General features: G+C 44.3%; 1 protein-coding gene across 1 annotated transcript in view; it reads right to left on the bottom strand.

The window, feature by feature from the left end:
- rapgef6 (Rap guanine nucleotide exchange factor (GEF) 6) overlaps positions 1 to 26,032 on the bottom strand; it is a gene marked incomplete at its 5' end in the record, with an annotated part of 403,897 nt that overhangs the window by 114,260 nt on the left and 263,605 nt on the right.

The following is a 26,032-nucleotide window of genomic DNA, read 5'->3' as shown; positions in this document are numbered from 1 at the left end:
ATTAGTATACAAAGTGAAAAAAAGGGGAGCTACTTGGAGTTTTTAGGCAATATTTAATAAGAAGTAATATATCTGTGTACAAGCAGTTACAAAACAGAATATATCTTCAGTCTACTACAGGCAAACAAAACGCAACGCGTTTCAACCACGCAGGTCTTCCTCAGGCAGTGTTAGCCCGTAGTAGAATGAAGATATATTCTGTTTTGTAACTGCTTGTACACAGATATATTACTTCTTATTAAATATTGCCTAAAAACTCCAAGTAGCTCCCCTTTTTTTCCACTGTGAATTGAGTATCAACATACTTTTTTTTTAATGAATTTTGCCTTTATAGAGTACCGCAGGAATGGGTCCGAAAGACCTGGATGTTAGCACTTCCAGTTCCTACCTGTAAAAGATTTTTGTATGGGGATTTTGGTTTAATGCTTGAAATAAGGTATGTGGTTAACAAAAGTTTATGAAACAGCAAACATTATGTTCAGCAAGATAATCTTCACAAATGAGGACCACTTTTATTATTTTTGAAGTGTAAATGCGTAAGCATACATCATCCTTGCAGTACTCTATTAGATACACTGTAGGACATGAAAGGTAGGGGGAGAAAGAGAGGCGATGACATGAAACAAAGGGTCACAGGTTGGATTCAAACCTGGGCTGGCTGTGGGAAGGACTAAGCCTTTGTGGTACGCGCTCTACCAGGTGAGCCACCCATGTCAACATACTCACTCATGCTTGTTGTGCTCCATGGGAGACCAGATAAGAGACAAGTTTCACTTTGTGTTCCCCAACATGTACGTTCAATAAATCAATCCAGCCACCAACCAACCAACCAATCAATCCATCAAATGCAACTTGTAAGAGAGAAACAACGGCAACAAGGCGACGGTAAAGATGGCGTCGCACATGAGTGATGCAGACCACGTCTGGGCCAATCAGAGTCATATTGACACATTGGTGAGTTGCATCATTCCAATTGAAAATCTGCTCTGCAGTGACTGAGCTATCGACCAATGGAAAGAGACGATCCATAGTCCTCTTCCAGCTTTCATGCTTGACACTGCAACCCCCCTGATGTCACTGCATTGACATTGTTTCTCTCCCTTTTCCCCTCTCTCCCCTGCCCTCCCTCTCCCCCCCCCCCCCTCCCTCTCTGTATCTCCCCCCCCTCTCTGTATCTCTCCCTCCTTCTCTGTATCTCTCTCCCTCCTTCTCTGTATCTCTCTCCCTCCCTCTCTGTATCTCCCTCTCCCTCCCTCTCACCTGCGGGGTTGGAGAAGTCAAGCACACTGGAGGTGGGCTGCAGCAGGTCGGGGCTGCTGGAGGACAGGCTGCCTGGGATGGGCATGATGGCCACGCTGTGACGGCACTGCTTGGTCCCCACGATGCTGTCGTCCTGAGACTGAGCCACGCCCCCATCACTATGTATGGAGTATGCAGGGAGCGAGAGAGGAGCGGAAGGAAGGACAGATGGGAAGGATGGGAGTGAAGGAGAGAGATTGAGAGAGATTAGATCGACTTCATCATAAACAAGTTGAAAGCACCTCCACAATCATCTTTTAGGCTTTTATTTTGTAGCAGTAGACATTTTTCCTCCACAAAAACTCCACAGTCCCCCCCCTGTTGTTTTATGAGCTTTCGGCACAGGTATTAGCAGGAGTGCTTTTTCCTCCATCTTGAGGACTTAGAACAACTCATAAAGCAGAGGAGGAAAAAAAAAACATTGGGGAGATTTAATCAAAATGTCGACTTTTGCAGAATGACTAAGATAGCAATACGAGGAAATCTGCCCTTTAATATGGGGCGATGACGGCTGAAATTCATCCATGAGGCGGTTTCATGAATGGCAGTAACCGATAAGGAGCGTTCACAGACACAAGATGCACAAATTCACCGCGCGCGCACTCACTCACGCACGCACGCACGCACGCATGCACACACACACACACACACACACAGGACAACGGGACTGGCATACAGAAGCAAAAGACGGGGGCACACACAAGCATTGTGGACAGCGGCGACACATATGAAAATGACTAGAAATGAATAGGTAACATTTTCGCTCAGACAGACATTTTCCTGAGCTCTATGAGTTTGTGAGTCTTTGCTTGCATGTTTGCGTATTGCATGCCTATATGTTCCTTAGCTTTTTAATACATCTGTGTGTGTGTGTATGTGTGTGTGTGTGTGTTAGCATCTAGGTCTCCGTTTTTGTGTGTGTGTCCAGCATTTGGGCAAAAAGTGAGCCATCTCTCTAGAGTAAACTAGACCTGAGAGAGAGGTACCATCCCTACCTGGCTTTACAAAGGTGTGTGTGTGTGGGGGGGTCCATACAGCATAGGATTGGGATATTTTCTGTGACAATATGATATTGATACATGAAGCCAAGTATCGTGGTATTTTATGATATAAATTGTTGGGTGCACGTAACATTTATGATTTATGACAGGTTTGGTTAGTCCGTCTGCTTGACAATCCCATTTTGCTGTGAGATGAAGTGAGATGAAGAGACTGGAAACTTTATCTAATTAGATAAAACAGATGGTGGCAAAGTTTTCTCTTTGCAGTTGAATAAATGTTATAAGTTGTTACTATTGTTAAAATCGCAATACTGTACTATCGTGACTTAAGTATGCTGATATTATCGTATCGTGGGGGGGCCTTGGTGATTCCCACCCCCTACCCGCTCAGCGATACGCAAACATCAACCTTTTCATGAACTGCCTGGTTAGTGGGGCTGGCCATTCCTCTGGGACAAACCCATAGACAGTTTAGAAGAGAGGCTATAGCCTGCCTTCAAATGACCATCTCTCTCTAATGGACATCCTATTGGTTTACATTGGCCACTTTTTCCATCTGCACCATGCTGCTCAACCAGAAATACGTCAAATAACAGAAGCAAGACATTCTCAAAATTCTGTTTCTTTGTGACCTGGATGTAGCAATTATCAACTGATATAAAAATGCCACACACAGCACTTTTAATATGTGGATATGAGCGCGTTGTGTGTGCGTAACAGAGCGTCTGAGACAGAGTTTGTCTTGTCCTGCCTGCATCCTCATATGTAGCCTCCCTCTAGGTGTGTCTCTGTACTGTATGTACTGAGGCTGGCACAGGGCTTCCTCTAACACAGCTGAGTGCTGTAGTCTTCCAGTCGCCAGTCGATACGTACTGCAGCACCAGCCCAGAAGGAGAAAGAAACAGAGGAGAGAAAAGATGGAAAAAGAGGGAGATGGAAGGAGAATAAAGACAGAAGAAAAGATAAAGGAAGAGTGAGGGATTGCAAAAAGTAAATAAAAAAGGGTAATGGAGAAATGTAGCCCTATTGAGAGGAACACAGCCTAGCACAGAGCTTGCCATCTGTTGATTTGCATTGTAAGGCTAATAATGTTCTCGCTTAGTAACAAATTATGGAACGTCAAGATGGCGACATAAATCACATGTGATGATGGCGACGAGTGCAGGTGACAGTGAAAAATGCACTTAGCCGCACATACAGTATGGGATTGACTATCATAAGCAGGCTTGTATTTTACACCATGCATATAATATTATGGCCTGTTTTAAAAAGCAATTCAGTGTTGAGCTGTACAATCATTAACTCATTGAGTGCCAGCCACTTTTGGAGAACGGACGCTCCCAGTGCCAGAGTTTCAGAGCTTTTTTCAGTGATTTCTCGAGGCCCACAGAATATTGTGTGATATTACTATGTAAACAATGAACACGCAAAAAGAACGATGAGACTCTTTTCTATCATCAGCAAAAACAGGTTTATTGATATCATTTTCCGTTCTTTAGTTATCAGCCGGAGAAGATAGCTTGATTTAACAAAAAAGAGCAGTTTTGTTCTAGAAGCTGAGATAATGGCCCTTTTGTGAAATTAAACATTTCAAACACATCACTGACTCTGAAGCTAATTTTCTGATGTAGTCACACCTCAAAAATAATTTCCTTCAATAAAACAGTGAAGGCCAGGGAATTTTGTTTGGCAGAATAATATTTTTAGCTGCAACCAGCAGCGCTGGCCCCTGCGTGCGCTGCTGGTTGCAGCTTCTTTGCTTTCTTGATTTGCTGCTGGTGGGCATCGGATATTCTGGCTTGCGTTTGCCAACCCTGTCCTGCTGCCTGGGTCTGTCTGGGTCAGTGTTGTGTGCTGCTCTGCGTGCCCCCCCCCCCCCCCCCCCCGCCCCGCCCCGCCTCAACTGCACACTCCTCCTGTATGGGAGGTGGCTCTCTGCTGAATTTGCTCTGCACTGTGAAGGGTGCGCGACATTCAGCTTTTTTACAGCCTTCCGCGTGTGCTTGTCACCGGCTCCTATGCTTCCAGTTGAGAATAATAACTCCACGGCTGATCATGCGAATGGCCTGGGCTGTTGCAGCGGACATGGAGGAGCTCAATTGTGGGAGCAGATTGGCTGCTGCGGGCACATCTAACGTTAAAACGCTTCATGCATATCGATGCATACGGATGCGATGCGATTTCCGTTTCCCCAACGACTTATTCTCTGTTTTTCTCTGCCTTTCTGTTAACCTGGAGAGCACTGTCGCCACCTAAGGGTTCTGTAAAATAGGTTATAGACCTCCAATAGCTACAATAGTTGTACAGGAAATGCGGAAGGCTTTGATCGACGTCCCACCGTCAAAAAACGCATTGGACGTCGAAAGACGTCCGTGGCACTCTACGTCACTATTTAATTGGACGTCGAAAGACGTCCATGGCACTCAATGAGTTAAAGAATGGTTCAGTAATTCATTCATTATATTGTGATTGCACAAAATATGGTATAGACAACATATCGTGCATAGTACTGTATATATTTCTCTAGCTTCTAAGTCTATGTGCCTATCGGAATTCATCTGATGTATTTTACTTGTCATTTGTTGATGTTTTCCACAGCATGATTCCATCCCTACATTTGGTCGAAGACTGTAATAGAAACATAGCGGCAACTAAAAATATATAATTGGAGAGTTTGGATATGAGGAGGAGTGGAGGGACCACCTTGACTCTGCAGAAAAGGGGAGCGTTTTGCATGTTGAAATCTACTGATACAGTCCTCTGGTCATGTTGCTGAAGGTTGGTGGTGCTAGTGAGCGCTCTGTGTGATACAGTCCTCTGGTCATGTTGCTGAAGGTTGGTGGTGCTAGTGAGCGCTCTGTGTGATACAGTCCTCTGGTCATGTTGCTGAAGGTTGGTGGTGCTAGTGAGTGCTCTGTGTGATACAGTCCTCCGGTCATGTTGCTGAAGGTTGGTGGTGCTAGTGAGCGTTCTGTGTGATACAGTCCTCTGGTCATGTTGCTGAAGGTTGGTGGTGCTAGTGAGCGCTGTGCTCTGTGTGATACAGTCCTCTGGTCATGTTGCTGAAGGTTGGTGGTGCTAGTGAGCGTTCTGTGTGATACAGTCCTCCGGTCATGTTGCTGAAGGTTGGTGGTGCTAGTGAGTGTTCTGTGTGATACAGTCCTCTGGTCATGTTGCTGAAGGTTGGTGGTGCTAGTGAGCGTTCTGTGTGATACAGTCCTCTGGTCATGTTGCTGAAGGTTGGTGGTGCTAGTGAGCGCTCTGTGTGATACAGTCCTCTGGTCATGTTGCTGAAGGTTGGTGGTGCTAGTGAACGCTCTGTGTGATACAGTCCTCTGGTCATGTTGCTGAAGGTTGGTGGTGCTAGTGAGCGTTCTGTGTGATACAGTCCTCTGGTCATGTTGCTGAAGGTTGGTGGTGCTAGTGAGCGTTCTGTGTGATACAGTCCTCTGGTCATGTTGCTGAAGGTTGGTGGTGCTAGTGAGCGCTCTGTGTGATACAGTCCTCTGGTCATGTTGCTGAAGTTTGGTGGTGCTAGTGACTGCTCTGTGTGATACAGTCCTCTGGTCATGTTGCTGAAGGTTGGTGGTGCTAGTGAGCGTTCTGTGTGATACAGTCCTCTGGTCATGTTGCTGAAGGTTGGTGGTGCTAGTGAGCGCTCTGCTCTGTGTGATACAGTCCTCTGGTCATGTTGCTGAAGGTTGGTGGTGCTAGTGAGCGTTCTGTGTGATACAGTCCTCTGGTCATGTTGCTGAAGGTTGGTGGTGCTAGTGAGCGTTCTGTGTGATACAGTCCTCTGGTCATGTTGCTGAAGGTTGGTGGTGCTAGTGAGCGTTCTGTGTGATACAGTCCTCTGGTCATGTTGCTGAAGGTTGGTGGTGCTAGTGAGCGCTCTGTGTGATACAGTCCTCTGGTCATGTTGCTGAAGGTTGGTGGTGCTAGTGAGCGCTCTGTGTGATACAGTCCTCTGGTCATGTTGCTGAAGGTTGGTGGTGCTAGTGAGCGCTCTGTGTGATACAGTCCTCTGGTCATGTTGCTGAAGGTTGGTGGTGCTAGTGAGCGTTCTGTGTGATACAGTCCTCTGGTCATGTTGCTGAAGGTTGGTGGTGCTAGTGAGCGTTCTGTGTGATACAGTCCTCTGGTCATGTTGCTGAAGGTTGGTGGTGCTAGTGAGCGCTCTGTGTGATACAGTCCTCTGGTCATGTTGCTGAAGGTTGGTGGTGCTAGTGAGCGCTCTGTGTGATACAGTCCTCTGGTCATGTTGCTGAAGGTTGGTGGTGCTAGTGAGCGTTCTGTGTGATACAGTCCTCTGGTCATGTTGCTGAAGGTTGGTGGTGCTAGTGAGCGTTCTGTGTGATACAGTCCTCTGGTCATGTTGCTGAAGGTTGGTGGTGCTAGTGAGCGCTCTGTGTGATACAGTCCTCTGGTCATGTTGCTGAAGGTTGGTGGTGCTAGTGACTGCTCTGTGTGATACAGTCATCTGGTCATGTTGCTGAAGGTTGGTGGTGCTAGTGAGCGCTCTGTGTGATACAGTCCTCTGGTCATGTTGCTGAAGGTTGGTGGTGCTAGTGAGCGCTCTGTGTGATACAGTCCTCTGGTCATGTTGCTGAAGGTTGGTGGTGCTAGTGAGCGCTCTGTGTGATACAGTCCTCTGGTCATGTTGCTGAAGGTTGGTGGTGCTAGTGAGCGCTCTGTGTGGCTGCCTGCCTGCTGTGTGTTTGTCTGCGATGGAAACTGCATGGGATGGCTGGAGGATGGGGAGTTGCACAAGAGGTCTTACCCAAACAGGCCCCTGAAGCAGCGGAGACAGACGGGAGAGAGACCACATTTAAAAGCATGAGAAAACAGCAGCAGACAGACAACACAGACACACATCGACAGAATATACAGTAGCCAAAGAAGAATACAGAGAATTAGACGAAAATATGTAAGTAACAAAACTCCAACACAGATTCAAATATAGCAAGTGACAGGAGGGGAACGGATAAGTGAGGAAATCCACCTTGTGCACAACCAAAGAAATCCACCTGAGATGATCTGTCAGTACTGTAGCAGTAAATACCTCAGGATGACATCATTGACTGCGGTAGTGGTTTTCCATGCTGCAGCAGACTTCTCCCTTACTTACACTTTCCAAGGCACACAGTTACAGTATCGACGGTGTGCCTCGGAACAAGAACAGACATACAAGAACAGATACAAAGCTGCTTCACTTTGACCTTCTCTTGTATAGAAATACCACATTTCTTTAAGCTTGGCGGGTGGATGAGGTTGAGGTGAATCAATAGATTTTTTTATGCGGGTCTCTGGCTGGGTAGTGTAGAGGTAAAAGCACACTCCACCGTGGAGACCCGGGTTCAATTCCCGAGTACCTCCGGCTTGGTCAGACGTTCCTACATAGCGTTCCTTCATAGACGAAAGTTCGAATTTTCTCAACATTTCCTCTCCGACGTGCAGCAACAGCAGCACTAGAAATGAGCAGGCAGTAAAATATCAGACTTGGACAATGGCTAAGTAAGGGTGCTGTCGTGCTGGGTGATGTAGAATGGAATTATCCATTCTTCTCCTGCTTAACCAGCACCTCTCTATTGAGCCAAAAATAGACAACATCACTGGGGTTCAACAATAATTATTCTGGATTACTGCCCGATACGCGCCAAAGGTTTAGCACATCAAATGAATCACGCAGAGGTTGAGAAAATGGAAGTGCATCAGGGGACATCAGGTTATTGTCATCGCACTAAATCACCTCCATTTCTGTCTGAGACAAACTAACTGGAGGCTAATTCCTCTGTCTATTGCTTTCCAATCTGGGGAATTGTAAATCAACTGGGGTGGTCAATATGTTGTGTGTGCAAAGACATACACTCAGGCACACGCATCTTAATTTGGCAGAAAAATGAGTCCGTCGCCTATTGCAAAGTGCCTTCTTATACTTTGTCAGACTGTCCTTGTCATATAAAATCCATGCCTGAAACAGAGCGCAATGTCGGCCAAGAAAAGAGAGAAGAGTGGATTTGTGTGCGTAAAAGCCAGGTAAGAGCAGGCAGAGTTGAAATATTTAAACAAGGTAACTTGGCAGACATTTAAGAAGGACGCTAAAGCATTCAAAGATGTAGCGTTTCGGTGAGAGAGAGCGAGAGAGGGCGACCGTCCATAGTTCGATTCTTGGGACAGCCAATATGTCCTTGGGCATGACAGTGAGCAGATACGTGCTTTGGCAAAATGTGAGCTTGTCCCAGAGAGGATGAGGGACAAAAACGGGGCGAGGGAAGGGTTTAAAACGGTACTTTGTTATTGTGTTAAATCATACTCTGTCTTAACAGCCTGGACATATGCGTACACACAGGACATCCAGAAGACACAACTCCTTATAAACCACTGGGGATGTTTATGCATCTACACTGCCTTACCTCAATTTTGCATCCTACGACAGGCCCGATTGACCCGTATCACTCCACCTCATCTCCGGTCCTTTTAATCAGTCGTCAATTTCCTTTTATGAATCAAAGAGCGGTTTTGAACGGTGGCGACCGGGCAAAATAAAAGTGCTGTGAAAGGCCTCTCGTTTGGTTGATAAACGGAGCGACGCGACGAGTCTTTGGAAGCCGCGCGCCGCGTCGGCTCAATGGCTGTGTGATAGTGCATGGCATTATGAGACAGAGCGCATTCACTTTTCATGCATACTGTGTGGCTCTGTGGACACAATCGCCACAGAGCTGGAAGCTGATGGAGGGGAGAGAGAGATGCAGTGTACTTGAGTGAGTGAGTGTGTGTGTGTGTGTGTGTGTGTGTGTGTGTGTGTGTGTGTGTGTGTGTGTGTGTGTGTGTGTGTTTACAGTACGTGAGAGCCATGCCAACAGTTAGCTCTGTAATTAACAGGGCCAGAAGCGCATCTTCTCTCGCTGGTGCTGACACAATATGGCGTATAATGAGGCCCGGGGAAGCATGAAATGATGAAATGAAATCAAGTCTGTAATAGCACGTTATGGGCGGAATATTGAATGTGAGCCTCTATCTGCACAATTACTTTCAATGGCTGCAGATGCTGCGAGTACAACGGGCGGTTTACGGACGATGATGGTAATGATGATGTTGCATTGTAGGTTTTCGGAAATCTGGCTGACACTTATCCACCACAGTAACTTACGATGAGTGCAAGCGCAGAATGAGCATACATAAACTAAACAAACCAAAAGTAAGCAAGTGCCCAGGCAAAGTTATTTTATTTTATTTTAAATATATATATATATATATATATATATATATATATATATATATATATATATATATATATACACTGTGTATATATATATATATATTACGTCATTTGGCAGATGCTTTTATCCAAAGCGACTTACAATAAACACATTTTTGTCAGCAATAGAGCAATCAACTATGCAACACAGTCTATGACAGCTACAACTTCTGAAGGAGTAGTGGTAAAGTTTTTTTTGAGAGAGAGAGAGAAAGATGCTAGTTCAAGAAGGGCCCAGATCGAGCCTGAAAAGGTGTGTCTTTAGTCTTTTCCGAAGGATTGGCAGTGATTCGGCCGTCCTGACCGAAGGTGGACATAGGTATACATAGGTATACATAGCACCATTGAGGTGCCAGGGACGAGAAGAGTCGCGAACGGGATGAGCGACTTTTGAGCCCCCGTAGCGCAGGAAGGGCGAGGCGTCCTGCACTGGTGGAGGAGCGGAGGGAACGGTGAGAGATTTGTATGTATATATGTATAAATATATGTATATGTATGTATACAGTATACACTGTATGTATATATATGTATATATATATATATATATATATATATATATATATATATTAAATATATTTATTTTATTTAATAAAGTTTATATACTTTTTTCCTTTCTTCCTCCAATGTGTGAAAGTATCTTTTTGAGTTTGAACTTTTTTCCTTATTCAAGTTTTGCTTTATGTGAAGCCGTGTGTGGGACTGAGGTTACAATCGTGTCTCAATAAAAAACTACAATAAAAACACAAGAACACATATCACATAGACCACAACCAGTGAGTACCAGACAACAAACAACAAATACCAGCCTCAAGAGCAGACCTGGGCACCTGGCGGCCCCCTGTGTGGCCCATGCTGGAATTGAAAAAATAAATATATATATATATTTTTTTACAGTGTACCTGAACGCAACATGCAAGATACCTGCTGAATAAGTGTCCAAATGTTCATGTCATTCTGGCCAATACTCCACTTCTGTTATAACATTTCAGTCTGGAATATGGAATATGTTTCAATCATCTTTATGACTAAAAGGCTAAAAGCAATCTCATGTGTAAGAAATTACTGTTCTACATAAGTACAAATTTTAATAATTAACTCATTGGTTTTGGATTTATTTAGCTTCAAGAGTGCATTTTTATTCGTGTGACCCTCAACATAGGCTTTGAGAATCCCGGGCCACTTACTGATACTTACTGTATGCTTAAATTAACCCACTCATATTCTGGTTTATTTCAAGAAAAACATTTTGGCTAGTGAAAATTCTAAATGGCTGGTAACTTTAAAATCTAGCAGCCATATTGGCAGGTGGTTAAAAAAGTTAATTTCAAGCCCTGCAGGGAGAGCAGGTGGTGACATAGGAGTGAGTGAGAAAAGGATCAAATATTGGTGGTTAAGACTGAATAATGACATCACAAGTGTTAATTTAAAACTAGTTATTCCTCTAAACCTGTCTTCAAATGCCCAAAATTTTTCACGCAGGTGCCGTTCGGTCCCCAGCCCTTTTTTGGCCCTCTGCATCATCAAAGTTGCCCATCCCTGGGTTACGGCATGATAATATTTGTTCGGCCCTCGGCAACAATCTGGGTTTCTCATGTGGCCGCCCATGAAAAATGCTCAAGAGCCATTGCAAACAAGGGAATAGAAATAATTCAAAGATAAAAAATAAAAAAGATCTGCGATTTTATATCAAGAGAAAGACTGTTCCAGTTTCGGGTAAAAGACACCAAATGCACAGTCCCCTTACTTATGAGACTGGGATATGTGTATACCTGAATGGTTTACTGAAACACACCTATACCTCAATAACATTGATGGCCATAAGCTCAAATCTGCCTCTCTAAATCGTTTTGGTGGCCATGAAACTGCAATCTGCCTATCTCTGAAGACCTGTGGTAGCAGTATTCCTCATACCCTCTCACCTGAATGGTTTGGGTGGCAGGATGCTGAAGCGCGTCTTCTCCAGCATCTTCCTGATCTTGTTGCGTCCTCCTGACACCGTGTTGGCCTTCATCTTCCTGGTGCTCTTGTGGTCGGTGGGGAACTCCATGTCTCCGGGCAGGTCGGGGATGGAGAAGCGGTTGCCTTTCTTCTCCTGGATCTTTGGGATGTGTGGACCGCCGTTCTTCTTCTCGTGCACGATCCTGCTCAGGAGCTCTTTGAAGACTGGAAGGTGGAAGGAGGAGAGGAGAGAGAGGATTGGTTAGTCTCTGTCGCAAAGTTACATTTCTCTTACAGGCAGTGATTGAATGGATGAACTTGAAATCACTTTGGCTGAACTCAACACACACTGATTTTCTTTCTTTCTTTCTTTCCTTTCTTTTTTATTTGTGTGTGTGTGTGTGTGTGTGTGTGTGTGTGTATGTGTGTGTCTGTGTGTGTGTGTGTGTGTGTGTGTGTGTGTGTGTGTGAGTAGATAGATGTTTTCATGGAATTGTGTTGCTTGGGAAGACTTCGGAACTTAGCTTACTGTAGGTCCTGTCAGTTATTGTTCTAGCAAACACATACTGTGTGCATATTGACGAAATATCTCACCAAATATGTTAGTTTTGACAGTGAGGGAGAGGTGTGTGTTATTCCTCAGGATGTCCACAGCTTTGGAGTAGGAGATGTTCTCAAAGTTCTGACCATTGATCTCCATTATCTGAAACAAGAGGAGATCACAAAACTATAACAGAACTGAATGAGAAGATAAATGCTACCTAATCGCCACTTGCCAGCGAGCTATGTTGTTAACTCACTAAAACGACAACATGTTAGTAATCGCAGAACAGGGAGAACGCCACGAATGGGGTCCAACAACACAAGAGTGTTTCTGTTATTTTTATGATGTTTTGTCAATGTGTCTACTGTGTCTAATGACCATAGAAACATCTTGTTCACCAAACAAACACTTTTGGATATTGGACCTTCCTACCCAAAGTAAATGTTATTTGTTTCACTGTGCACCTGTGTAAGGTGGAATGACAATACAATTGAATTGCAATTAAACAGAATTAAAATGGACAATCTTGGCTACTTGGCAATTCCTGCTACAGGATCTCAACAATGAGTCAAGAACACAGTTTTAATCTTGGCCAGAGAAAATAAAAGCCTCTTGCACGGACGGTGTTACCACGGCCACATTTTGTTGACTCAGTTTATCCTCACTGTCACATCAGCACCTGAGAAGAAGACTGCTGATGTGGAGTCCACTGGTCAGGTCATGTGACGATATGAGCTAAAACCTCAAAGTGGTCCAAGTGCATGACTATTCTGAATATGACACAACTGCACATGACTAGCATTAGCATTCATCTTCCTGGACTTAAATTGATGTTTACAATGTGACTTTTTTCCAACTGAAGTCCAAGGCAATTTTTCATCATCTACTGTATGGGCAATCCAACTTGTAAGGTTTCACACCACTACTATTATATCGAGACAAAGCAACTATATCATATCATATCATATAATATTGTAACATTGTAACAGTAAAATTGCAACAGTTTATTGTATGGTATTACAATTTGTCACAATAAATGCAAGAGATACGAGGCCCAGCTGAGCAGTCTTTCTCAATCAAAACAAATGTATTTTGTCAGAAAGGTTTTATTCGAAGTTGTATAAATAAATGGAAGCAAACATGAGGATGCTAGATTAAGATAATGTTAACTAGCTCCCCAGTTACGACACAAGTTCCTATATGATATCAGTGTGGTACCACATGTCCTCTCACCTGATCTCCCCGTTTGAGTCCTGCCTCTGCGGCTTTGCTCCCCTCCTCCACCGACTCCACGAAGATGCCGAAGCCCCTCTCACTGCCGCCCTGCAGGCTGAAGTATAGCGGTGACTCCCTGGACGCCTTCTGCAGAGTGATCTGCCTCCACTTGGCCTTGGCTGCACACGCTATGTTCAACAGCCGCAAGTGACCCTTCATTTTCTGGAGTGAGAAAAGGAGTGAGAAAAGTGAGAGTCAGAAAAGCAGACGGATGAGCACGAGGAGCGCTGCATTGAAAATGTTTTTTGTTCAAAAGTGTGCTATGTAGGTTTGGGAAGAAAAACAACTTGGAGAGCAATCGCTTGCGAATGCTTAGAACTGGATTCAAATGTTCTGTTGAAGAAGGGTGCAATGCAAAGCAAGAACTGAACTAAAACTAAACTACAGTACACTGTAAAACAACTCGTGCACGAATTTGATCTTACTGTGGCTTCTAGAAGTTTCTCAAAGTCCTCCAGGAAGCGCGTCATGGCCGGGTCGCCCTCAAAGTCGTTGAAGTGGTTGTTGACCCACAGCAGCACTATTCTCGTCACCTGGACACACAATGAGAGCTTTATTCAGGGTAGACACACGTCACACGTCTTTATATGCAGTTCCCCTCAATGTTTCACTTCAATTCTGCAGTTCTTCTTCAAAGACCTTGCACTATGTGGGAGTACAAGTGGCTTTGATGAGAGCGTTGAGGAAAGTACTCGGTTAGTAATAGTTATGGAAGCAGTTCTTCAAAGACCTTGCACTATGTAAGAATACACGTCACTTTGATGAGATTTGAGGAAGGTGAATGTGTTCTAGCGGTTGGCGGGTCATGTATGATACTTTTGTAGCCTGGTAAAACTATACTGATCATGTGAACTCACGTTTCCTTCTGTGGATCAGTCTGACCTCCAGACCGTCCACAGCCATTTCAGTGGGTGGGGCTACTTGCCTTGGCAGACTACTTTTCAGCCAATCAGCGTGGCCAAATCCAATACAGATCCACTCGGTAGAACGTCGAAAACATTTTTTTCCCCCCGCCGAGAAACTCCATTGCTGCATACTGTTGTTCTTGTTTAATTGTTGTTATTGTCTATTTCTGCAATAACGGCACTTATGGCTGTGTTTGTTTACTCTACTAACGTCAACATTACGGCACGTTGCTTCGGGAGCCGGCATACTGTTTGGCCGGCGGGCGTCCCAGATTGGCCGGTTACGTTGTCAACTGCGAGGCAGGTACCTGATTGGCCCGTGCACGTTGTAAATTCTGGAAATCGCTAGGGGCGGGCTGAAGGCCAGACTGACTGCAGAAGGAAACAGAATGTGAGTTCACATGATCAGTATGGTTTACAGTACCAAGCAAATACTTTCCATCCCTGTGAAGAAATTCCCCCAAGACATTAAGATTGGGGCTGGGTATTGGCAAGGACCTCATGCTACCATACGTATCACGATACATGGCTCACGATACAATTGTCAAACGACAGCAGTAGCGAGCACACTCCAAAATAAAGTAAATCAAGGTGCAGGGCCAAGGTAGAAACGTAACAGGGAGAAAAGGCCAGCACTCTAGAATGTCATTTATGTGTTTAATAAGGTTTAGTACAGCAGCAAACAACGTACGCTTTTCAGCAGGTAGCCTTCAGCAGCGTTGTGCTGAGTCAGGCGGAAATGGCGTATAAATACAATCAAACCGGAACTACATTCAATAATCCAATCAGTTAGCAGGTATGCATACACAGATAACGGGGGCAGACTGGGACCATAATTCAGGCCGGGCATTAGATACCATGCAGGCCAGGCCAACACACGCGGACACACATGCCGGCGACCAAAGGTCGGCACCGAAAAATTTGGGCCGTTTGAAGCAAGATTTGGTGAATATAATGCTAATGTGATGTTACATGTTACCTATTTGTTCACTAATAGAATTCAACATTGCCTAGATAACTGCAAGTATAATATGAAGACGTAAAAACAAAAACATGCCTCTGTACAAAAGCTTTCCACACTGTCTCTTTCATGTCGCTCTGCATCTCTCTCTCTTTCCACACTTTCTCTCTCGCTCTCATGTCACTCATACCGCTTTCAGACAGACACGGTTCTGGTTCTGGCTCTGGCTCGTTCTGGAGTCTCAGAACCTTGGTGCTTTCTGGCGAACCAGCCCATGTTCACACCAGTTTAAGCGGAACCAAAGTGGGAGGACATTATTCGGGAGTCCTTCTTCAGTTTTTTAAGTTTATTAATTATTTGGTCTGGCGTTCGAGTGAACCCAGCCTTGGCCATCTCTTCCGCAAGTTCGGCATACGACTTGCTCTTTCTTGTACTGCTTTCTAGCTTTTCTTGAGATTCGGTAGATGCCCAAATCGCCACTAAACATTTGGTTTCCTCAGGAGACCACTGCAAATTATTTTTCTCCATTTTTCTGTCACTGCCTTCTTCTCCTTCCTGCTCGTTTTCACAGCCTAGAATGAGACACGCCCACTGATGATGTCACGGTTCCCAAGGAAAAACCAACTAATTTTTGGTTCCGCTGAGAACCAACTTTTCAAGTTCCGAACCAATTATTTTTTCGGTCTGAACGCGCCGGCCGGTTCAACTTAGGGTTCTGGAACCAGAACCGGAACCGGCACGGAGCTCTGCCGGTGTGAAAGCCCTATCAGTATCTCTCTCTCTTTCCATACTCTCGATTCTCAACAGGTTTGGCTCGCCTTTAACGGGGCCAAAGATGATGAGGCCGAGTGACAACCCCATAGAAGACTATTGACAGCACAAGACTAATGTTAGGCTAAATCAGTGATGTACTATGGGAGTGTCTGGCCCTGACAAATCTCTGTTAGGCTCAAAGACAGCTGAGCCAGCTCAACTCTTATCGATCGCCAGCTGAGTGGCACACACATGCATTTCCAACAGGACGCATAAACACAAACAATCACACACGAGACAATAAGAGCACATAGAACCACACATTGTAAACTGAGTATACAAAACACAGACACACACACACACACACTCCCACCACAGTATACATACTCATAAGCTTATTCTGCACACACACGCACACAGACACGCACACACACACGCACACACACACACACACACACACACACACACACACACACACACACACACACACACACACACACACACACACACAAAAGCATTTACCCAGTCCAGGCCACTCAATCCATATGACCTTTCTTGTCCACTCTCACCTCAACTCTCACATACATACACACACACCTTCTTGATGTGCACACCCACACACACTTTCACATCCACGTGCACAAACCTCACGCTCCACTTCCGCAGCCACAGAGATGAACTCGTGCATGCACTCTCACCCACACACACACTCAGACACACACACACACACACACTCAGACACACACACACACACACACACGCACGCACGCACGCACGCACGCACGCACGCACACACACTCAGACACACACACTCAGACACACACCCACACACAGGTCTTTCCTGGCTCAGAATGGGTCTTTGGGAGGTGACTACGCACGGCAGTAAGCATGATCAGTCCAATCATGCAGTTAGTGTATAGAGTTATCCTGAACACAAATCTATCAGTCTCTGTCAGAGATTATGGAGTAATGTGTTTTCACAGCACCCCAAGTTTCAAACAACGTACTGTACAAATGTGACTTTAACTTTGAAGGGGGGGTGGGGGGGTGGCTAAAACCTCTTTAAAGGTCGCCAAAAATGCCTCTCTGCAGGAAAAACCCTGAACACTCACTGTGTCTCGGAGGTTGTCGACTTTGAACCAGTCCAGCAGCTTCTTGCCGACCTCCATGGGACTGGACAGGAAGGTCCTGTAGGTCAGCAGGAAGTCCTCGATGTAGGTGGGGTCCACCACCGATGGCTCCTCCACCAGGTGCAGGATCAGACGCTCCGGGGTGCCCTAGGGTGTCAAACATACAGTACATGTATGTTAGGGATGGGCAATGAATTTCGAATTTTCGAATCATCGTTTTTATTATCAAGATCGACTTTTATTATCGAAAGTCGAAGATCGTTTATTGACAATCTGGTCTTAAAGCAGCTACGAGCAAGATTTTCGATTGTTATTAAACAGTCTAAATGTAATATTGATGCATCACATCTTACCTATAATAGTAGCTGAGACCAAAGCCGTGTGAATCGGAGATCGCTCTCTTGATGATTATAGAGCCTTGATTATAGAGCCTTGATTATAGAGTCTTCCGGCGGGCGGGATAGACCAGCAAGTGAAACGAAACGGTTTACGGCAGCTGCCTGCCTTCAACCGTTTCGCTCTGCCTAGCAACAGACCATAAACAAGGAGAACGCCATGCTCACTACATCCAGGGGCTTGCTACTCTTGCGAACATCTCTCGTTATATTCTAACAGTTTGTTTGGAAGTTATTTTGTTATTTTGTGGTTATGGCCGAAGTGGCTGCCGCAAACCGTTTCATTTCACTTCCTGATCTGCCCCGGCCGCAGACAACACCAGGTCAAACACACATTAACGTTATGAGTGCGGCCGTTTTTGATTAACATTAAGTCCATGATCAAGTCTAGCATTTCGGTATATATTCTGTGTGTGAAAAGGATGTTATGCTAGCATTATTAGCACAGATGGCTATGTAAAAGGCTATTTACAGTCCATGGTCAAACGTTAGCAGTGACCACCAACAACTTCATTCACTCACCGAAAAAAAGTGGAAACCACCTTTCTTTGAGGTACGGTTAATACAACCAACTGCATCGCAAGAAGGCATGTTTACTGTCCAATATTGACAAAAAGACCGCAAGACCACAAACGCGACCGCCAGGTCAGCCTAACGTTAGCATAGCAACAGCACAGCAAACAGTCTGGGCTGTGGCCGCTCAGCAGAGCAGCGCCCCTCACTCACTTGGACACCCCCTTAATTATGCATAACTTTAAACCCTTATCAAATGTAAACGGGCGAGTTATAACATATATTTCCCCCCCACACATGTTATGAAAAGGTGAAATTAGCTATATAGACCAAAACCGTGATAAGGCCCATGCTGTAAATATGTTTAATTACAGGTAGAAAGTTGGGCATTTAAACAGGAACAACGGGACTCCTGAGCCCTGCCTCAAGTGGCCATTTGAGGAATTACAGCTTAAACAAACACTTCCGCAACTTCAAGGGAAAGTGGGAGGGGTTGGGGCTTGGGATAAACACACAAACACACACACACACACACACACACACACACACACACACACACACACACAACACATGGAAGTAAGGCAGCAGGGAAACACAGCACACACAAACACACATAGACATACTGTAGATACCCACAATCACACAATACACACACACACACATACACACACACACACACACACGCACACACACACAGAGACAAGCATTGACACACACGCACACATACATACAGACAAGCAAGGATGTGCACAAGCACACGCGCACATACATATTTGAATAAATTATGTCCACATTAATCATAAAAGTGACAAGGAGTCAAGGACATCAACTAGAAAGATGCAGATATCAAATGGAGCAGTCAGCCACCCATCAACAAGCACGCACACACGCACGCACACACACACACACACACACACACACACACACACACACACACACACGCATACACACTCACACACACACACTCACACACACACACAAACACACAAACACACACACACACACACACACACACATACGCATACACACACACCATACCTGCCAACATTGGGCTGTTAAAAAGAGGGAGATTTGGGGTATCGGTGAATGGCTTATCCTCAATGTAACCCCAATACCACCACCACCCCCCTACACCACAAATTAATAGAATAAATACAAGGATGTACTTTTTTAGTCTTAAATTCATAACTCACAGTAAAATAAATACCGCTAATGATAAAATAAACATACATGTACAAAAGATGTGATCAGATTGAGCATCTAAAATTTACATCACAAAAATTATCAAGTGCAAACATTGAGAGTGTCAGTAGATATGGAATATGGTAGAAGTTCGCCTCTGTGCTTCCACGGCTTGTTTGTCTTTGGTGTCAATGTTAAGCATGTTTGCTAACGTCATTTTCCCCACCGTGTTCTATGGTGGGGAACATAGGCTACATAGCTTGCAAAACGACATAGTTCGACATAGGTTTTAGCTTGCAAAACATAGCTTGCAAAACGCATGGTGTTTGCTAATGTGGCATGCAGCTGCCTAGCCTACCGGTAAAGCTTCCCGTCAGGTGAAAAGAAGCGGCTGGCTACTGCCCATGTCTCGGAGGAAGCATGGATCCAGTTTCGGCTCTCCCCAGATCGGCAGAGGGTGGAGCAGCAACCAGGATAAATAAATTCAAATTAGCACTAATGGGGGATAAAAATGGGATAACAAATCTGGAAAAAAAATAAACGGGAAGGTCTCGCACTGAAATTTGGCAGTGCAACTCTGCTTCTTGGGACATGTACGACTGCGGTCCTCCACCGAGAGCTTGAGCGAGTGCAGTGACGCAGTTACGCACCGTGCGTCACTCGTCACTGCCTCTGGGTTGGGTTGCCAGTAGTCTCGCTGGCCAGCCTCCCCTCCCTTCCGGGAGAGGAGTCTGGCGGCACGGAAGCAGGCTGCTGGCATAAGCCCTCCCCTGCTCTACAGCTGCTCTCCCATTGGAAGCATCGATTTCAGACGCGGCTGGATTTCCACTCCCCGCTTAAGAAGCTCTGTCATTGGCTCCGACCATGTCAATCAGAGTGGCTTCCGCTCCCTCCTCTCTGTGTGTCGTTGTAAATAGTCCCCTGCCGCCGCAGTGAAAACAACAACGCTAACTAGCTGGCAAGCTAACGGCAGAAATTTACAAGTTGGTTTGTTGGAAACTATTTTCCAAGGGCACTGCCGCTAAGCGTCGCCCATCGCAATTCCATAATGGTGGCCAGCGCCGCCAGACTCCTCTCCCGGAAGGGAAGGGAGGCTGGCAAGCGAGACTAGGTTGTCAGGTACCATGACACATATCCTACAAATTAGGAGATTAGCGGGAGAAATGAACTAATCAGGAGCACAGCAGGAGAAAACTCGGGAGACTCTCGCATAAATCGGGAGTGTTTGACACACACAAATGCAAACTGCACTTTTGTTACTAAGGTATTAAAATACCTTAAATAAAAATAAAAAGTGTTGGCAGAAGCAGTTTCGACACCTGACTAGGGGTGTTAAGGAAGTTACGTGTTACTGTTGGTGGAAAAACCACCTGAAACCACCTATATAATAGGGCTGGGTATCGCCATTTCCCGATTTGATACGATTCCGATACACAAGATCCCAATTCGTTTCAATGCGATTTCCAGTTCGATACGATTCGATATCGTACAATACAAATTTTGCTTGGATAGGAAAGCGATTCTCAATGAAAGAATGCTGTAAATTGTACAAGGAACCCTCTAACCTGGTGCATTATTAAAAATGTCACAGATGTTTACGAGATCTCGTTGCGCTAAGAACCAAACCACGCGAGCCTAACGGGGTTAAAGCTTCAAGCATCCATGAGAAAAGGCATTATATTAAAAGATCGATAGGGGGATTTATGAATCGATATCAGTTCTTCAAAAGAATATCGATTCGATATCGATATATCGATTTTTTTTTAACCCAGTCCTATTAGTAATGAAGTTGATAGGATTGTAGACTATTTACACAGAAAATGAGGCTGCAATAGTTCATACTCCTTTGCTTACTCCTAATGAGGCCACACAGTGTCCACGGAACATAAAACACTTCTGTTTTCACTGAGATCTCTGATTGCCTAACAGCAGAGGTTGCTGGGGGAAACGATTCATGTGACAGGGAATAGAAACTAGAAAAGGCATCCGTTTTCATCTGACACAAAAAGAACAAAGCCAAAAACAGAAGCAGAAATGCTAACACTTGTGAATTGACTCATGTCCACTGGACGTGTTTCGGAGCCGGCAGGCTTCCTTGGAGCAGCAGCCAGGAGAATTATTCAGGCCCATTATCCGATCAATACCTGGCTGCCTCTGGAGGCCCGGGAAGAGGATGGAAAGGCCTTGGAGCGAGCACGCGGCCGTGTAACGTACAAGCTAATTCACTGGCCAACACTAATAGTGCTTACGGTGCCTCTAAACCATCAACTGAGAACACCGTGCAAAGGCATCGATGTTTCTGTAAGATACGCGAGGGCATGTTCAATTTATAATGAGGCGATTTTCAAATCAATCCAAGGCATTTCAGTGTATTTAGTGCTTAATGATTAAAAACAAAAAACAAAAAAAAACAAACATTTTAGTTATTCCAGTTATGTTGAGCTCTGGGTGGAGTTAGGTTTATTCACTTATTAGCAATTGAGCTTGACCCCAACCTTGAAGATCAAACCTCCCCAGTGATCAAGGGCCAAATCTATTGCTTGAATCCAAGTTATTTAACAAAAGTCAAACTTCACTTCTCTTCCATCCAGCGGTGACTCCATCCAATCTACCGGGGCTAAACTCATCATTTTGTAATGATAACTGAAAATACAGTAATAATGTACATGATTGATTCCTGTAGGGTAATTATCTTCGCCTGCTCCCTCCAGGTAGATCAGAGGACAGAGTGAGATACAGAACATCACCTACTGTATGAGACTAGAGGGGGTTCTTGCTCACACTTTAGGGCAGATGCTTTCTGACATGGGGGATTAAACTGGGCTGGTCTGGTCAAAAGGCGGTCTCTCTAACCATTAGGACATCATGCTGCCACTCATTGCTTTTCCCTTCAAACCTATTGTAACAAGGAGCAGCATGTGCCAGAGATGCTCACAAGTCATTTTTTGCAAGTTCAAGGCAAGTCTCAAGTCTTTGGTCACAAGTCCAAGTCAAGTCTCAAGTCTTTGAGGGGCAAGTCCAAGTCAAGTCTGAAGTCCCTATGGATGAGCGTTCCCTCATCTGCTAGATGCCATCCAGTCTGCTTAGAACACTGCATAACTAAAACTAAGGAATTCAAAGCATGTACTGTATTATCCTAATTCCTTATCTATTAGCATACAGTAGCAGCAATGATTAGAGATGACATTAGACATGTCCTTAATGTTAATGCACCAAAAAATATACATATCTTTTCCAAAAAAAATTAATATCATGGAAAAGTTAGTTTTTTCCCATAATTCCTTTCAAAAAGTGAAACTTTCATAGATGATAGATTAGATTAATTACACACAAAGTAAAGTATTTCAAGTATTTATTTGTTTAACTTTGCATAAGTCTGGCTTCCAGCTCATAAAACCCCCCAAAACAGTATTTCAAGAAATTAAATATCACATAAAACCAATCAAAAACCGGTATTTTCAAAACAGAAATGTCGATCTTCTGAAAAGTTATGTTCATGCCTGCACTCAATACTTGGTCGGGAATCCTTTTGCTTTAAATACTGCCTTGATGCCATGATATTTCCATGATATTCGAATTTTTTGGAAAGGATCTGTATATAAATTAAAGAAAAATAAAGATTGTTCACAAGTCCCAAACCCAAAAAAGTCTTTTTTGAGGACAAGTCTCAAGTCAAGTCTCAAGTCACTGTGTGTGTGACTTAAGTGCGACTCAAGTCCAAGTCCCCATCTCTGGCATGTGCTGACACTATGTGCTACTGATGGGAAGGGAATGGCATCCCAGTTCATCCCTCTCAAAACACTTCCCATTTTGGACTCAAGTTATCCTCCCACTACCCCGTTGTTCCCATGACACTCCACTGCATGCTCTCTGATCTAATAAAGCAGAAATAACTTACACATTTCATTATCATTAGCTGAAATATAAAAGTACAAAAGTCCATGCACAAATCTGGATGGCCATGGAGAGAACCGGCCTATTTTGGCACTGTGCCTTTCTCACTTATTATCTTGGATGGCTTTAAAACATCCCTCTTCTACCCACGCACTTTCATAACAATGTATATACAGGAGAGGTACAAACTCAGTCAAGCTCAAGGTCAGCCAATTTTCGTTATGTCCTTCCAGTTTGGAATTTCTTCAAAATTATTTTATGAAAAGATCACAGACACCGTCGTCGCCCTCACCTTGATGACGATGTGGCCCTTCCTGGTGCCGCTGCGGTCGAGCTCGCGGTGCTCCTTCACCATCACGATCTCGCCCTCCTCCTCCACCTTGTGCGTGTTCTTCTCCACGTGGTTGAGGATGCGCCAGTAGTCCTCCTGGGCGATGCAGACGAACTGGTCGAGGACGACATGGGGACAGCGGGTGAACTTGTAGTAGAGGAAGACGTTACTCTGAACCATGGCCGGGTGCTCCAACAGCAGCATCGACCGAGCCATGGGGGCAGGGAGAGAGAGGCATGGAGGGACGGGCGGACGAACGGAGGAAGGTCCGACCACGCTCTCTTTCCCTCCCGAACTAAAATCCCATTAAATCCCAGGAAATTGCGATTCTGCGATCGCAATAATTAATGCAAATTCAACCAATCTCCTCATTATTTGCAGGGGCTTGCAATTTTTCAAAATTCCCGCGATTTCTCTCTAAAAATGGCAAAACTGATTCCTCAACTTGCAATTTTTGACAGTTCCTGCAATTTTACAGCAAAAACAAAAATCACATAAAACTTCAGAAATTCCATTGCAATATTTGAGAAAAGCTGCTGCAATTCTTTATCGCAACAATCACAAAAAAACTCAATGAGCCAACTGGCAAAAGTATCCTTCACTACAGTACAGAGCTACACTGATTCCCCATAATGTTGCAGGGAACAGAATGTGCCGTGACTCTCCGGCCGTCCGTGCTCCTCTACTTGTCCGCAGCACCGTCACTTGTGATGCTTCCCTTCACTAAATCACCACTTTCTTGGTTCGCCTCGCCAAGCTAAGCTAGCTCTGTAACTTCCTGTGTGTCTGTCTGCAGATAGGAAATGATGTGTATGGTGGAGGAACTGGGCAGTTTGGAGCCTGAGAGAGGGGCTGTAACCACCAGTAGCTGCTTTTACAACTGCTAGATCTATATTAAGACTGGCTTCCTCTTAAGCGCTGACTAAGAACCAAACGTGAGACAAAAGAGACGCTGCTAAAAGGATGTTATCAGACAATCTGAGAAAAACACTGCTCCATGGCAACACGTACACTGGACCTGGGAACCGGCATCCATGATGCCATATTTTTGAAGGAATAACAAAAATGATGCCATTGTGATTCTCCAAGGAGATGAAGAAGTCTAAATTCAGAGGTGCAATGATGTGTGTGGTTGCAAACAACCACTAGATGTGGTTTTTGTGTATTGTTTTTGTGTATCTTGAGGTGTCATATAATCCCGTATGGGATGGGCCACAAAGTGGCATGACACGAAAATAAAATATTCATACATCATTCACTAGAGCTGCAATGATTAGTCGATTAATCTATTAGTCGATCATCAGAAAATTAATCACAAAGCTTGTTTTTAAATAATTGATTAATCGTTTAGACTCATTTTTAAGAAAAAAACAACAATTCTTTCGTTTCAGCTTCTTAAAGGACGAAAGGAAATTATTAATTATTAAAGGAATTTTGGTATTTTTCAACCTGGACTCTATTTTCATATTTCTTTATGTATAACTAAGTAATGTGAACAGAAATCAGTTGGCAGCTGCTTTTCCCACATGCCCTTACTGCACTACAGTAAAAGAGCTTGTTTTTACCACTGACAGGATCAGATGATTCCAAAGCGATAGTTGTTTAATCTTTCATGTGGGCTTGTATGAAGTACTTGTGTAGAATGCAGCCAGCGAGGTCCCAGTTTGGAGAAATGGAGACTGGATGGAGAAAAAAGTAGTGCTGCTGCACCTACTGCAGTAGGGGCATGTGGGAAAAGTGGCTGCCAACTGAAGCGATCTTGGTTAATACTGCACTAATTTCAAAGATTTCGGTTCGCATTACTTCAAATGTGAATAATTTCTGGTTTCTTTAATCTTCATGACAGTAAACTGATTATCGTTTGGCAGTGGACTGTTGGTCAGGAGAACAAAAGAAGAAGTTTGAGGATGTCATCTTGGACTTTCTGGAAAAAGTGATCGATTTTCACCATTTTGTGACATTTTATAGACCAATAGTCAAAATGACTAATTGATTAGTCGAGAAAATAATCAACAGTTTAATTGATAATGAAAATTATTGTTAGTTGCAGCCCTAACAACCTCCATAATATACATTTCAGAAAACATTTCAGATTTTTCTATTATATTTTCTGTAAGTTTTTCAAATGGATCATCATCACTCTCTCTTAAGCAGAATAACGAAACGCTGCCACACACTCCTAGCTTCGCTAACAAACGCATCGAGGGCGATGCAAGTACTTGTCTCTCTTCCTCACCTGGCAGTCGTCCCCCTTGGTGCGAACCTCTCCGCTCATGAACTGTTTGTCCAGTGTGGGAGAGATGCCGAAGCTGTTCCCCATGCAAAGAGTCTCCACTCTTCCCTCGGGGTGGCTGATCTCCACTGCCCCGTTCAGGATCACATACCACAGGTCCAGCTGTGGGTGGTGGGCGCACAGAGATGACATCATCAAACATATGTCATATACCTATTTGACATTCTCTTTTTGGTTTCAATATCTTCTACTACCTTTACTACTGCTGCCGTTTTACACACCCTGTTAAAGCTGTATTACAGACTTTATTAATACTTTCATGCATGTATTTGCACTTAATATCTTATACTGTTGAAATTAATTTCATAATATTAGGAGCACAAAACATACAACACGTTCAACCGGGCACACAAATACGCC

Source organism: Poromitra crassiceps (assembly GCF_964638095.1).
Source record: "Poromitra crassiceps genome assembly, chromosome: 1".
Taxonomy (NCBI): domain Eukaryota; kingdom Metazoa; phylum Chordata; class Actinopteri; order Beryciformes; family Melamphaidae; genus Poromitra; species Poromitra crassiceps.
This window is presented reverse-complemented; position numbering and strand designations above follow the sequence as displayed.